Source organism: Ranitomeya imitator, chromosome 4 (assembly GCF_032444005.1).
Source record: "Ranitomeya imitator isolate aRanImi1 chromosome 4, aRanImi1.pri, whole genome shotgun sequence".
NCBI classification, from domain to species: domain Eukaryota; kingdom Metazoa; phylum Chordata; class Amphibia; order Anura; family Dendrobatidae; genus Ranitomeya; species Ranitomeya imitator.
Genome location: NC_091285.1, coordinates 7,798,003 through 7,812,423, shown reverse-complemented (window position 1 = coordinate 7,812,423; position 14,421 = coordinate 7,798,003).

The window sequence follows — 14,421 nt, the reverse complement described above, 5'->3', positions numbered from 1 at the left end:
TACAGAACATATAGTGCAGGATAGGTAGAGGGCGGTACGGAACATATAGTGCAGGATAGGTAGAGGGCGGTACAGAACATATAGTGCAGGATAGGTAGAGGGCGGTACAGAACATATAGTGCAGGATAGGTAGAGGGCGGTACAGAACATATAGTGCAGGATAGGTAGAGGGCGGTACGGAACATATAGTGCAGGATAGGTAGAGGGCGGTACAGAACATATAGTGCAGGATAGGTAGAGGGCGGTACAGAACATATAGTGCAGGTGGAGAGCAGGATGGGTACTATACTCACAACCAAATGCTCGGAGATTGACTTACATTTTGGTTTTCACATCTTCCCCCTTCAGTGTCTTAAGTTCTTTAAGTCGCTGTTTCTATGGTTACTGATAGACAATTATAAACATTCCATATGTTGTTACATTTCAATATTCCTAGCGCTGCCCCTTATTATCCACGCTCCTGCTCCATATTGTCTACGCTCCTGCCCCCTCGGTCTCTGCGCTCCTGCCCCCTCGGTCTCTGCGCTCCTGCTCCATATTGTCTACGCTCCTGCCCCCTCGGTCTCTGCGCTCCTGCTCCATATTGTCTACGCTCCTGCCCCCTCGGTCTCTGCGCTCCTGCCCCCTCGGTCTCTGCGCTCCTGCCCCCTCGGTCTCTGCGCTCCTGCCCCCTCGGTCTCTGCGCTCCTGCCCCCTCGGTCTCTGCGCTCCTGCCCCCTCGGTGTCTGCGCTCCTGCCCCCTCGGTCTCTGCGCTCCTGCCCCCTCGGTCTCTGCGCTCCTGCCCCCTCGGTCTCTGCGCTCCTGCCCCCTCGGTCTCTGCGCTCCTGCCCCCTCGGTCTCTGCGCTCCTGCCCCCTCGGTCTCTGCGCTTCTGCCCCCTCGGTCTCTGCGCTCCTGCCCCCTCGGTCTCTGCGCTCCTGCCCCCTCGGTCTCTGCGCTCCTGCCCCCTCGGTCTCTGCGCTCCTGCCCCCTCGGTCTCTGCGCTCCTGCCCCCTCGGTCTCCGCGCTCCTGCCCCCTCGGTCTCTGCGCTCCTGCCCCCTCGGTCCCTGCGCTCCTGCCCCCTCGGTCCCCGTGCTCCTGCCCCCTCGGTCTCTGCGCTCCTGCCCCCTCGGTCTCTGCGCTCCTGCCCCCTCGGTCTCTGCGCTCCTGCCCCCTCGGTCTCTGCGCTCCTGCCCCCTCGGTCTCTGCGCTCCTGCCCCCTCGGTCTCTGCGCTCCTGCCCCCTCGGTCTCTGCGCTCCTGCCCCCTCGGTCTCTGCGCTCCTGCCCCCTCGGTCTCTGCGCTCCTGCCCCCTCGGTCTCTGCGCTCCTGCCCCCTCGGTCTCTGCGCTCCTGCCCCCTCGGTCTCTGCGCTCCTGCCCCCTCGGTCTCTGCGCTCCTGCCCCCTCGGTCTCTGCGCTCCTGCCCCCTCGGTCTCTGCGCTCCTGCCCCCTCGGTCTCTGCGCTCCTGCCCCCTCGGTCTCTGCGCTCCTGCCCCCTCGGTCTCTGCGCTCCTGCCCCCTCGGTCTCTGCGCTCCTGCCCCCTCGGTCTCTGCGCTCCTGCCCCCTCGGTCTCTGCGCTCCTGCCCCCTCGGTCTCTGCGCTCCTGCCCCCTCGGTCTCTGCGCTCCTGCCCCCTCGGTCTCTGCGCTCCTGCCCCCTCGGTCTCTGCGCTCCTGCCCCCTCGGTCTCTGCGCTCCTGCCCCCTCGGTCTCTGCGCTCCTGCCCCCTCGGTCTCTGCGCTCCTGCCCCCTCGGTCCCCGTGCTCCTGCCCCCTCGGTCCCCGCGCTCCTGCCCCTTTCCTTAGCATCTGGATATCGGTTTCTGACCAGATCCTGAATGACGGCCGCCCGTTCTAGTCTCATCAGAGCTCGGAGTTATTTATATTTAATCAGATATTTTTATTGGAGAAACCTACAATGTAACAACACAGTAGAATAACACTTCTTCCAATATCCAAGTCACCGGTGAGATTGATCGTCCCTTCCCAAACCGCTGCTGACAATCGCGATCAGTTTTCTCAGTAATATTTATTGATGCTTAAAAAGTGAAGGAAACATTGATTGAAATCTCGTTCACTTTGCAGCGTTTTGGCAGCAGAGAATAAAGCTGCGTTACCCGTCTGGTGTGAACATCGCCTTATTGTGCTGCTGCTTTTATTCTGTGATCGGAGAGCTCTCAATAATGTGCAGCCGGTCTCTTGTGATCTATTATTACAGGCGACTCCTCCATGTAGACCCACAACTGTCTTGGCTCCATCTGAGGTTACAGAATAAACCCATCGCAGTCGTCGCCTTCTCCCGGATCCTCCCGTTCTTTGTCCCATATCATGCCTTCACTCCGCTTCTTTCCCGCTCCGGAGTCAGACCGAATTCCCGTCCTGTGGAGTAAACTCCGCGCCCTTTACACTTCATAGATCAGATGACATTGATATTCGCTCAACCACAGATGTGGAATGGATTCCCGCGTGTCGGCGCCAGCGTCTGCGGGATTTTCTACATACAAAGTATTAATCCCTCTTAGGGATGGGCGAACTCGAACGGTAAAGTTTGGGGTCCGTACCGAACACCTATTGTCCGTGCGCAGACCCAGAACACGGACGAACCCTGGAACTCCATGTTACTGCCCGGCTTTGGCAGCCCTAACAAAGCTTGTTTAAAGGCAGCCAATCAAAAAGCTTTACTGTGTAGGCACTTCCGCCTCAAGTATCATCATGGCTGTGATTGGCTGGCTCACACTGTAAAAAAAAATAAAATAATTGAAAGACATGCAGTCTTGTCAATTTTTGATAACCAGCACAGGAAAAACCGACAGTTGTGGCCTGCAGTCCCCCCCATCTGTCTACTTTATCTTGGCTGATTATCAAAACTAGGGAGCTCCCTATGCCAAAACGGGTGCCATCTACTCCATGCGGAGTGACAGTACATGGAAATGCTGATAGAAGAGAACAAAAGTCTAAAGAAAAATCACAAAAGATACAATGTAGCGAATGGTGTCGCGTGGCGCCATCTAGTGTACAGCGACACAACTGCATCTGATAAATACTGCACGGCTAGGAAATGGTTTATACCGGGATCCAGCCGAGTTTTATAACCTAGGGCCACAAATATTTCTCTGCTGGAGCCTTTCCTTGATTCTTGCTCAATGTCCCTCATACTGCCATGAATATTCTTTTTTTTTTTATTTTAACTTGTGTATGAGGCCTTGTCATCTGCGTCACTCATCTTGTGGACTATTTAGGAACTTGGCATCTGGATAGTCGCTGTCATGGGAGTTGTAATACTTTGTCCTCATCACGATGTTCTCTCGCTGCAGTCACTGGATCTGCTCCCGGTAAGGTAGACAGCTGTTTATTATATTAATTTGTTTTATATATATATATATATATATATATATATATATATATATATATATATATATATATATATATGTCAATACTGTGTAGCCATAACACAGGCACCTGAGGAAGCCACCTTGTATGGCGAAACGCGTCAGGTATTTCCTGAACCTTTATCATTTGACCACTTGTGAGTTCAGGATATGACAAACAGATGTATGTGTATATATATATATATATATATATATACTGCTCTAAAAAATAAGGGGAACACAACAGAATCTAACTCCAAGTAGATCAAACTTCTGTGAAATCAGACTGTCCACTTAGGAAGCAACACTGATTGACAATCAATCTCACATGCTGTTGTGCAGATGGAATAGACAACAGATGGAAATTATTGGCAATTATCAAGACCCCCTCAATAAAGGAGCAGTTCTGCAGGTCGGGACCACAGACCACATCTCAGTACCAATGCTTTCTGGCTGATGTTTTGGTCACTTTTGAATGTTGGTTGCTCTTTCTCACTCGTGGTAGCATGAGACGGACTCTACAACCCACACAAGTGGCTCAGGTAGTGCAGCTCATCCAGGATGGCACATCAATGCGAGCTGTGGCAAGGTTTGCTGTGTATGTCAGCGTAGTGTCCAGAGGATGGAGGCGCTACCAGGAGACAGGCCAGTACACCAGGAGATGTGGAGGGGGCCGTAGGAGGGCAACAACCCAGCAGCAGGACCGCTACCTCAGCCTTTGTGCAAGGAAGAACAGGAGGACCACTGCCAGAGCCCTGCAAAATGACCTCCAGCAGGCCACAAATGTGTATGTGTCTGAACAGACGGTTAGAAACTGACTCCATGAGGATGGTCTGAGTGCCCGATGTCCACAGATGGAGGTTGTGCTCACAGCCCAACACCGTGCAGGACGCTTGGCATTTGCCACAGAACACCAGGATTGGCAAATTCGCCATTGCGCCCTGTGCTCTTCACAGATGAAAGCAGGTTCACACTGCGCACATGTGACAGACGTGACAGAGTCTGGAGACGCCGTGGAGAGCGATCTGCTGCCTGCAACATCCTTCAGCATGACCGGTTTGGCAGTGGGGCAGTAATGGTGTGGGGTGGCATTTCTTTGGAGGGCCGCACAGCCCTCCATGTGCTCGCCAGAGGTAGCCTGACTACCATTAGGTACCGAGATGAGATCCTCACCCCTTGTGAGACCATATGCTGGTGCGGTTGGCCCTGGGTTCCTCCTAATGCAGGACAATGCCAGACCTCATGTGGCTGGAGTGTGTCAGCAGTTCCTGCAAGATGAAGGCATTGAAGCTATGGACTGGCCCGCCCGTTCCCCAGACCTGAATCCGAATGAGCACATCTGGGACATCATGTCTCGCTCCATCCACCAGCGTCACGTTGCACTACAGACTGTCCAGGAGTGGGCGGATGCTTTAGTCCAGGTCTGGGAGGAGATTCCTCAGGAGACCATCCATTGCCTCATCAGGAGCATGCCCAGGTGTTGTAGGGAGGTCATACAGGCACGTGGAGGCCACACACTATACTGAGCATCATTTCCTTTTCTTCAGGCATCTCCACTGAAGTTGGATCAACCTGTAACTTCATTTTCATTTCATTTCCACTTTGATTTTAGCATCATTCCAACTCCACACCTCCGTGGGATATTAGTTGTGATTTACGTTGATTATTTTTAGGTTTTATTGTTCTCAACACATTCCACTATGTAATGAATAAAGATTTCCAACAGAAATATGTCATTCAGGGATATCTAGGATGTGGGGTTTTACTGTTCCCTTTATTTTTTTGAACAGTATATATATATATATATATATATATATATATATATATATATATATATATATATATATATATATATATCTCCTGCTCGGATATCCTGGGCTGTAACTTGTCTACCTGTTCTGTCCTGATTGCCCTGTGTATGTCACCAGTCATTTTCCAATGTTGTTGCCGCTGTTTATTATAAGTAACATTTCTGCCTCTTTGCTTACTAGTAAGGCATCCATTATTTCTGCACTTTCTGTGCAGGGCTCTGCATATCGCCATTGTTGCACTTTTATTTTTAGCACCACTGGAGATTCATTATTCTTGATGGGTGCAGAACACATTTGCTTTCTACCCCATTAATAAGACCTGCTGAAGTCCTTCTCTGATTTCTCATCATATCTCGCATCCTCTTATATATACCTGTACCATTTGATACATTGTAGGGCTGTAACTCTTTTGTGGATTCTTCATTTTATCTAATTTCTCGACTTATAAATGTGTTGAATTGTCTTTTCGCCATGTTTTTGTACCAATAAAGTATCATCTTATTCTATGGTGATCCCTATATATATGTTGTGTTTGTTTTTCTTGGTTGTAATGGCTACGAAATAAAGAATATATTCATCTATACAAAGAGTCACAAATGTCACAAGATCTCCTTCTCTACTCCCCTCTTATCTCCTCTTCCCACAATCGCATACAAGATTTCTCTCGCACATCCCCCCTACTCTGGAACCCTCTACCACAACACATCAGACTCTCGCCTACCATCGAAACCTTCAAAAAGAACCTGAAGACCGACCTCTTCCGACAAGCCTATAACCTGCAGTAACCACCGATCGACCAAACCGCTACATGACCAGCTCTATCCTCACCTACTGTATCCTCACCCATCCCTTGTAGATTGTGAGCCCTCGCAGGCAGGATCCTCTCTCCTCCTGTATCCTCACCCATCCCTTGTAGATTGTGAGCCTTCGCGGGCAGGGTCCTCTCCCCTCATGTATCCTCACCCATCCCTTGTAGATTGTGAGCCCTCGCGGGCAGGATCCTCTCTCCTCCTGTATCCTCACCCATCCCTTGTAGATTGTGAGCCCTCGCGGGCAGGGTCCTCTCTCCTTCTGTATCCTCACCCATCCCTTGTAGATTGTGAGCCCTCGCGGGCAGGGTCCTCTCTCCTTCTGTATCCTCACCCATCCCTTGTAGATTGTGAGCCCTCGCGGGCAGGGTCCTCTCTCCTCCTGTATTCTCACCCATCCCTTGTAGATTGTGAGCCCTCGTGGGCAGGGTCCTCTCTCCTCCTGTATCCTCACCCATCCCTTGTAGATTGTGAGCCCTCGCGGGCAGGGTCCTCTCTCCTTCTGTATCCTCACCCATCCCTTGTAGATTGTGAGCCCTCGCGGGCAGGATCCTCTCTCCTCCTGTATCCTCACCCATCCCTTGTAGACTGTGAGCCCTCGCGGGCAGGGTCCTCTCTCCTCCTGTATCCTCACCCATCCCTTGTAGATTGTGAGCCCTCGCGGGCAGGATCCTCTCTCCTCCTGTATCCTCACCCATCCCTTGTAGACTGTGAGCTCTCACGGGCAGGGTCCTCTCTCTTCTTGTATTCTCACCCATCTCTTGTAGATTGTGAACCCTCGCAGGCAGGGTCCTCTCTCCTCCTGTATCCTCACCCATCCCTTGTAGATTGTGAGCCCTCGCGGGCAGGGTCCTCTCTCCTGTATCCTCACCCATCCCTTGTAGATTGTGAGCCCTCGCGGGCAGGGTCCTCTCTCCTCCTGTATCCTCACCCATCCCTTGTAGATTGTGAGCCCTCGGGGGCAGGGTCCTCTCTCCTCCTGTATCCTCACCCATCCCTTGTAGATTGTGAGCACTCGCGAGCAGGATCCTCTCTCCTCCTGTATCCTCACCCATCCCTTGTAGACTGTGAGCCCTCGCGGGCAGGGTCCTCTCTCCTCCTGTACCAGTTGTGACTTGTATTGTTTAAGATTTTTGTACTTGTTTTTATTATGTATACCCCTCCTCACATGTAAAGAGCCATGGAATAAATGACGCTATAACAGCAAATAATAATAATGTTATAGTAATGATATGGAGGACAAACTGTACGACCTGTAGAGACGAAGGATCACATAAACGACCCTTGAATTAAAGGCTTCCTGCAGGAGAAGAAAATCTAACTGCACTGGCAACACCAGCTGAAGTGGTGAAAGCTAAAACCTCTATATACAGCTGATAATACAGGATCCACCATTCACAATAGGTGATGTCACAGCTCACCTCCTCATCCTGTACAGACTGATTACACCTCTGTATACAGCTGATAACACAGGATCCACCATTCACAATAGGTGATATCACAGCTCACCTCCTCCTCCTGTACAATAACTGATAACACCTCTATATACAGTAGATAACACAGGATCCACCATTCACAATAGGTGATATCACAGCTCACCTCCTCCTGTACAATGACTGATAACATCTCTATATACAGTAAATAACACAGGATTCACCATTCACAATAGGTGATGTCACAGCTCACCTCCTCCTGTACAATGACTGATAACACCTCTATATACAGTAGATAACACAGGATCCACCATTCACAATAGGTGATGTCACAGCTCACCTCCTCCTGTACAATGACTGATAACACCTCTATATACAGTAGATAACGCAGGATCCACCATTCACAATAGGTGATGTCACAGCTCACCTCCTCCTCCTGTACAATGACTGATAACACCTCTATATACAGTAGATAACACAGGATCCACCGTTCACTATAGGTGATGTCACAGCTCGCCTCCTCTTTAGAGTCTGTTGTTTTTTGGTCTCCTCTACAGATATTCCATCTTATCCATTTTATTTACCCTATAATATATATTATTCAGCACATTGCTTATTTTATTTTTCTGGGTGCAGTTTTATGACTGTCCACTAGATGGCGACCCGTTACTGCCACATTTTCTTGCTATCAGTTCTCATTAGTTAGTATGCATTGTATCAGTTTTCATTAGGATTGTTCCCTTCGCTCCCCCCGACCTTCCGAGAGATCAACTACTGCCGCTTCTGGCACAGATGGGTTTTATTAATCTCGGGGTGCAGCTGAGTTTCTTTTATAAATCACCTCATTACAGGGGGGAACGTCCACATGGAGAGTGAGGGGTGACTATAAGGTGTAAAAACAATTGTAATAATAATGTAGAGGGGATAAATTATCGGGGTCCGGGGTGAAGATCATGATAAAAAGATGATGGCGAAGGTGATGACTTGTCTCCAAGTGCCCAGTCACAGATAATCAATACTAATGATCATCTATGGGATGAGCTGGGGAAACTGGTCCGATCCACGGGGGCCGCACTCAGATGGCACAAAATCAATTTCATACAGTAATTGGTAGAAAAATGTAAGGAAAGTAACACAGGTAGTTGAGTGAAAGTAAGCGCAGGCCAGGCTGTCTGGGAGCCATACTTACCCACCAGATGGAAACCCAACTTGGAGTCTCCACATTTCAAAAAATTCTTAGTAACAACAGCAGCAGTAGCAACAGCAGCAGTAACAACAGCAGCAATAGCAACAGCAGCAGTAACAACAGCAGCAATAGCAACAGCAGCAGTAACAACAGCAGCAGTAGCAACAGCAGCAGTAACAACAGCAGCAATAGCAACAGCAGCAGTAACAACAGCAGCAATAGCAACAGCAGCAGTAACAACAGCAGCAATAGCAACAGCAGCAGTAACAACAGCAGCAATAGCAACAGCAGCAGTAACAACAGCAGCAGTAGCGCAGCAATAGCAACAGCAGCAGTAATAGAAGCAGCAGCAACAACAGCAGCAGTAACAGCAGTAGCAACAGCAGCAATAGCAACAGCAGCAGAAACAACAGCAGCAATAGCAACAGCAGCAGTAACAACAGCAGCAATAGCAGCAATAGCAAAAGCAGCAGTAACAACAGCCGCAGTAGCAACAGTAGCAATAGCAACAGCAGCCGTAACAACTGCAGCAGTAGCAACAGCAGCAGTACCAACAGCAGCAGTAGCAACAGCAGCAATAGCAACAGCAGCAGTAACAGCAGCAGCAGTAGCAACAGCAGCAGTAGCAACAGCAGCAATAGCAACAGCAGCAGTAACAGCAGCAGTAACAACAGCAGCAGTAGCAACAGCAGCAATAGCAACAGCAGCAGTAACAGCAGCAGTAACAACAGCAGCAGTAGCAACAGCAGCAGTACCAACAGCAGCAGTAGCAACAGCAGCAATAGCAACAGCAGCAGTAACAGTAGCAACAGCAGCAGTAGCAACAGCAGCAATATCAACAGCAGCAGTAACAACAGCAGCAATAGCAACAGCAGCAGTAGCAACAGCAGCAGTAACAACTGCAGCAGCAACAACTGCAGTACCTACAGCAGCAGTACCAACAGCAGCAGTAGCAACAGCAGCAGTAGCAACAGCAGCAATATCAACAGCAGCAGTAACAACAGCAGCAATAGCAACAGCAGCAGTAGCAACAGCAGCAGTAACAACTGCAGCAGCAACAACTGCAGTACCTACAGCAGCAGTACCAACAGCAGCAGTAGCAACAGCAGCAATAGCAACAGCAGCAGTAACAACAGCTGCAGTAGCAACAGCAGCAATAGCAACAGCAGCAGTAACAACAGCAGCAATAGCAACAGCAGCAGTAGCAACAGCAGCAGTAACAACAGCAGCAATAGCAACAGCAGCAGTAACAACAGCTGCAGTAGCAACAGTAGCAGTAGCAACAGCAGCAGTAACAACAGCAGCAATAGCAACAGCAGCAGTAGCAACAGCAGCAGTAGCAACAGCAGCAGTAACAACAGCAGCAATAGCAACAGCAGCAGTAGCAACAGCAGCAGTAACAACAGCAGCAATAGCAACAGCAGCAATAGCAACAGCAGCAGTAGCAACAGCAGCAGTAGCAACAGCAGGCACAGAAGGCACCACAGAGATGGCACAGACTGCACCGACCTCTCCAGTCGTTCACCATGTGTCAGACTTATCCTCTGTGCGCCTCACTGCTGTCTTGGGGAAATCCACTCTTAAGATTGTCTACAGTCATATTCCGATACTCCAGCATGCGCACATCCCTTTCCAGGTGGGAAGCATCTGGCTAAGGCTGGTTTCACATTTGCGTTCGGTAGGGCCGCGGATGGTTGCGTTCTTCCTCCATGAAGCACCCGCCTACACTCTGCCTACTGTTGCCTGCGTCCTGCGTTGCCCTGTGTACCTATCTTTAACATGGGCAGGGACATGCGTTGTATCTAGATGCCTCCACATGCGAGGTTTGTGGCGAAATCATGGAAACGCAAAATTTTATGTGGAATCCTGATGAAGGAGCCGTGGTGCTCTGAAACGCGTTGAATAAAGCCACTTTTTCATTGGATTACTTAATTGGACTTCTAATTTTATAAGCGGTGCAGAGAAGAATCCATCTCTATGTCCCATTATTTTATCTTTGGTGTCAATGGATGACATTTTCAGGAAGGTTCCTTCCTCCAGTTACACTCGTATATGTTATTATTATTATGTTTAATACCTGACACCCGCGTAATTTGCTGTTACCTAGGTTGATGAATCAGCTTTGTGTTAAAGCAACGTTTCCTATATTGTATATTTCTGTATATAACCTTGCTGTATGGCACTGACATATTGTTTTTCGTCCCCCTCCCCCCAGAGCGCCGTTCTGATCAATGTCCGAGTGGTTGGAAACGTTAGAGTCACTTCTTTGTATTTGCCTTCATTTTGTCCGCCATTTGCCCTTGTGTTGAACAATCATTAAAGATTATTTGCATGAAAACTCTGGAGTGTGCGGTGAAGCTATTTGTCTACAATATGATCCCGGAATTTGCCGCTCCCTTCCAGCTGTGTGCACGCCATCTTCTTCTACAGCGCTCATCTGTATGTCAGCCGGTCCCGTCTGTATCTGTGTCTTCCTACAGTGCCATCCTGCATCTACTGCTCCTTCCTTCAGGTCGGTCCTGCTACCTGTCCCTATGGGGTCAGCTGTCATCTACCCGCGCTCAGTCCTGGTGTAGCACCTGGCCCAACCTTTTTTGTCTCTCCTCGGATCACGGCACCATCAGCCACCGTGTATCCGAGGTCAGATTGGTGCCACCTAGTTACGCCCTTCCAGGCTTTCCATGGGTTTTTTGACACAGTGGATCCACCACCCAGCCTGTTACAGTTTCCTCAGGCCATGGAATCCGCTGGCTCTCAGACCTCTCCTCCCTCAGATCAGTACCTGGAGGTCTCCCACCAGAAGGAGCAGCTTTATAAAATGCTCTTCTTTCTGCGGACGTTAACCAACCATCTTGATTTGTTGACATCTCCAACCGCACTGACTCAAGCTGCGACCACCTCGGTTATGCCCCAACAGCTTGTCAGCTGTGTGCCCAGCTCCAGACCCCATCTGTCTGCTTCCACGCTATGGTGGTGACCTTGCCCTATTGCGGGGATGCACTAATCAGTGCACTCTGCACTTCGAACTCTGGACTCACCAATTAGTTTACAACCAGGCCAAAGTGGCTTTCATCATGTCCCATCTCACTGGAGAAGCTTTGGTATGGCTCATTCCCCTATGGGAGAAAGGGGAACCTCTCGTTTCAAATCTCCAGTCTTTTTTAGAGTCTTTCAAGAAGGTCTTCGATGACCCCGGCCGTGCTTCCTCTGCAACATCTCTGCTACTCAGGTTGCGGCAGGGTAACCTAATTATTGGGCCAGTATGCTCTTTGCTTTCACACCATGTTGTACGAACTCGTCTGGTATAATGAGACTCTGGTGGCTACTTTCTGGGAGGGCCTTTCTGGGAGAATCAAGGATGAGCTGGCTGGTGGTCGTGAATGATATACCCACCTTGCTGGATGACCTTGGCAACCCCAAATAGACATCAGGTTTCAGAAGCAATCCAAAGAGGTGATTCGCGAAAGAGAAAATCTGTGCATCTAGCTCCAACCTTCCAGAGGCCGGTCACACAGTAAGCCTCAGGTTTGGCACCTCCTCTAGAGTTCAGGCAGGTTGACCAGGTGAAGATGGCTAAGCATCGTCAGGAGACTCGCCATGCTGAGGTAAAATGCTTCTATCGTTGCAACCCTGTACATCTTATTCGACCCTGCCCAGAGAGACAGGGAAACTCCAAAGGCTAGGGCCATTTGGAGTCAACCCTGGGCAGGAGACACTCCTCTCCATCGCTGACTCTTGACAGTGTCGGTGTTCTGCGGCAACATCTGGTACCTCAAGTCAGCCTGCCTGGACTCCGGTTCCATGGGTAATCTCATCCAACAGGCTGTTTTGATATAAAATCCCGGTCCAACGTTTACAGGATCCGTTGGTGGTTTCTTTAGTGGATGGGAGACCTCTTTCCTAGACCATCCTGTTTGTTACTGAGTCCGCGGTACTTCAGGTAGGAATGCCATACTCGGAGAAGATCTCTCTCTACATGCCGTCGGCTTTGTCTCACCCTCTGCTGCTAGGTCTGCCATGGCTGCGGAGACACAAACCTGTCATGAACTGGAGATCCAGGGAAATACTCTGTTGGGGACAGGAGTGCCACGAGACTTGTCTACTTTAACATTTGTCCTGCTCGACCTTTGGCTTCTCCATCCAATTTACCTGGATTACCTGCTCCATATTGGGGGTACATTGATGTCTTTAACAAAAGGGAGGCTGAGCCATTACCACCTCATAGGCTATATGACTGACCTATCGATCTCCTTCCGAGCGCTTCTGCTCCTCAAATCTGCCCCGTCGCAGGCTAAGACCCAAGCCATGTCAGAATGTGTTCAAGAATAGCTTGCTAGATGATTTATCTGGAAATGTTCCTCCGCGGCTGGAATAGGATTCTATATTCTTTGTAAAGAAGGACGTTTCACTACGACCCTGTTTTGACCATAGGGGACTCAATCAGATCATGATCAAGAATAAATATCCTCTGCTCCTCATCTCTGAGTTCTTCAATCATCTTAAAGGTTCCAGAATCTTCCCAAAACTCAAGCTTCGGGGGCATACATCCTGATCCAGATTCGCCAGGGAGATAAATGGAAGACGACCTTAAATATCCGTGATGGCCACTATGAATATCGGGTTATGCCATTAGGACTCTGTAACACACCTGCACCTGCAGGCTTTCAAGAACTGTTGAACGACATCTTCTGGGATCTGTCCTACACATTTGTAGTAGTGTAATTGGATGATATCTTGGTGTTCTCTCCAGATCTGCTTTCACACCAAAAAGATGTACGTCAGGTGCTGCAGAGGTTAAGGAAGAAACGTCTTTGAGCAGACTGCTCTTCAATTTCTTGGTCACATCATCTCCCAGACCGGCTTGAGGATGGATCCCGAGAAGGTGTCCGCTGTCATGAAGTGGCCCCATCCAGGTGGTTTGAAAGCCATCCAGAGGTTTCTTGGATTCTCAAATTACTACTGCCAGTTCGTTTCCCATTTCTCCTTCTTGACTGCTCCCATCTCTGCCCTGACCTGTAAGGGGTCCAATCCTTTGACATGGATTCCTGAGGCTGAAAGTGCCTTCGTGTCTTTGAAACAGAATTTCTCTGCTCCTGTGCTGCACTGTCCGGACAATAGTAAGCAGTTCTTTCTGGAGGTGGATGCTTCTTCCTTAGGGGCCAAAGCTGTTCTTACCCAGAAGTCCTCATCCAGTCGCATGGTGACCTGTGGTTTATTTTCCAAAATTTTCTCCACTGCGGAATGCAATTAAGGTACCTTCACACTCAGCGACGCTGCAGCGATACCGACAACGATGTCGATCGCTGCAGCGTCGCTGTGTGGTCGCTGGAGAGCTGTCACACAGACAGCTCTCCAGCGACCAACGAGCCCGAGGTCCCCAGGTAACCAGGGTAAACATCGGGTTACTAAGCGCAGGGCCGCGCTTAGTAACCCGATGTTTACCCTGGTTACCAGCGTAAAAGTAAAAAAAAAAAAACACTACATACTTACCTACCGCTGTCTGTCCCCGACGCTCAGCTTCTCTGCACTCCTCCTGCACTGGCTGTGAGCACAGCGGCCGGAAAGCAGAGCGGTGACGTCACTGCTCTGCTTTCCGGCTGCCCGACGCTCACAGCCAGTGCAGGAGGAGTGCAGAGAAGCTGAGCGTCGGGGACAGACAGCGGTAGGTAAGTATGTAGTGTTTTTTTTTTTTTACTTTTACGCTGGTAACCAGGGTAAACATCGGGTTACTAAGCGCGGCCCTGCGCTTAGTAACCCGATGTTTACCCTGGTTACCAGTGAAGACATCGCTGGATCGGTGTCACACACGCCGATCCAGCGATGTCTGCAGGGAGAT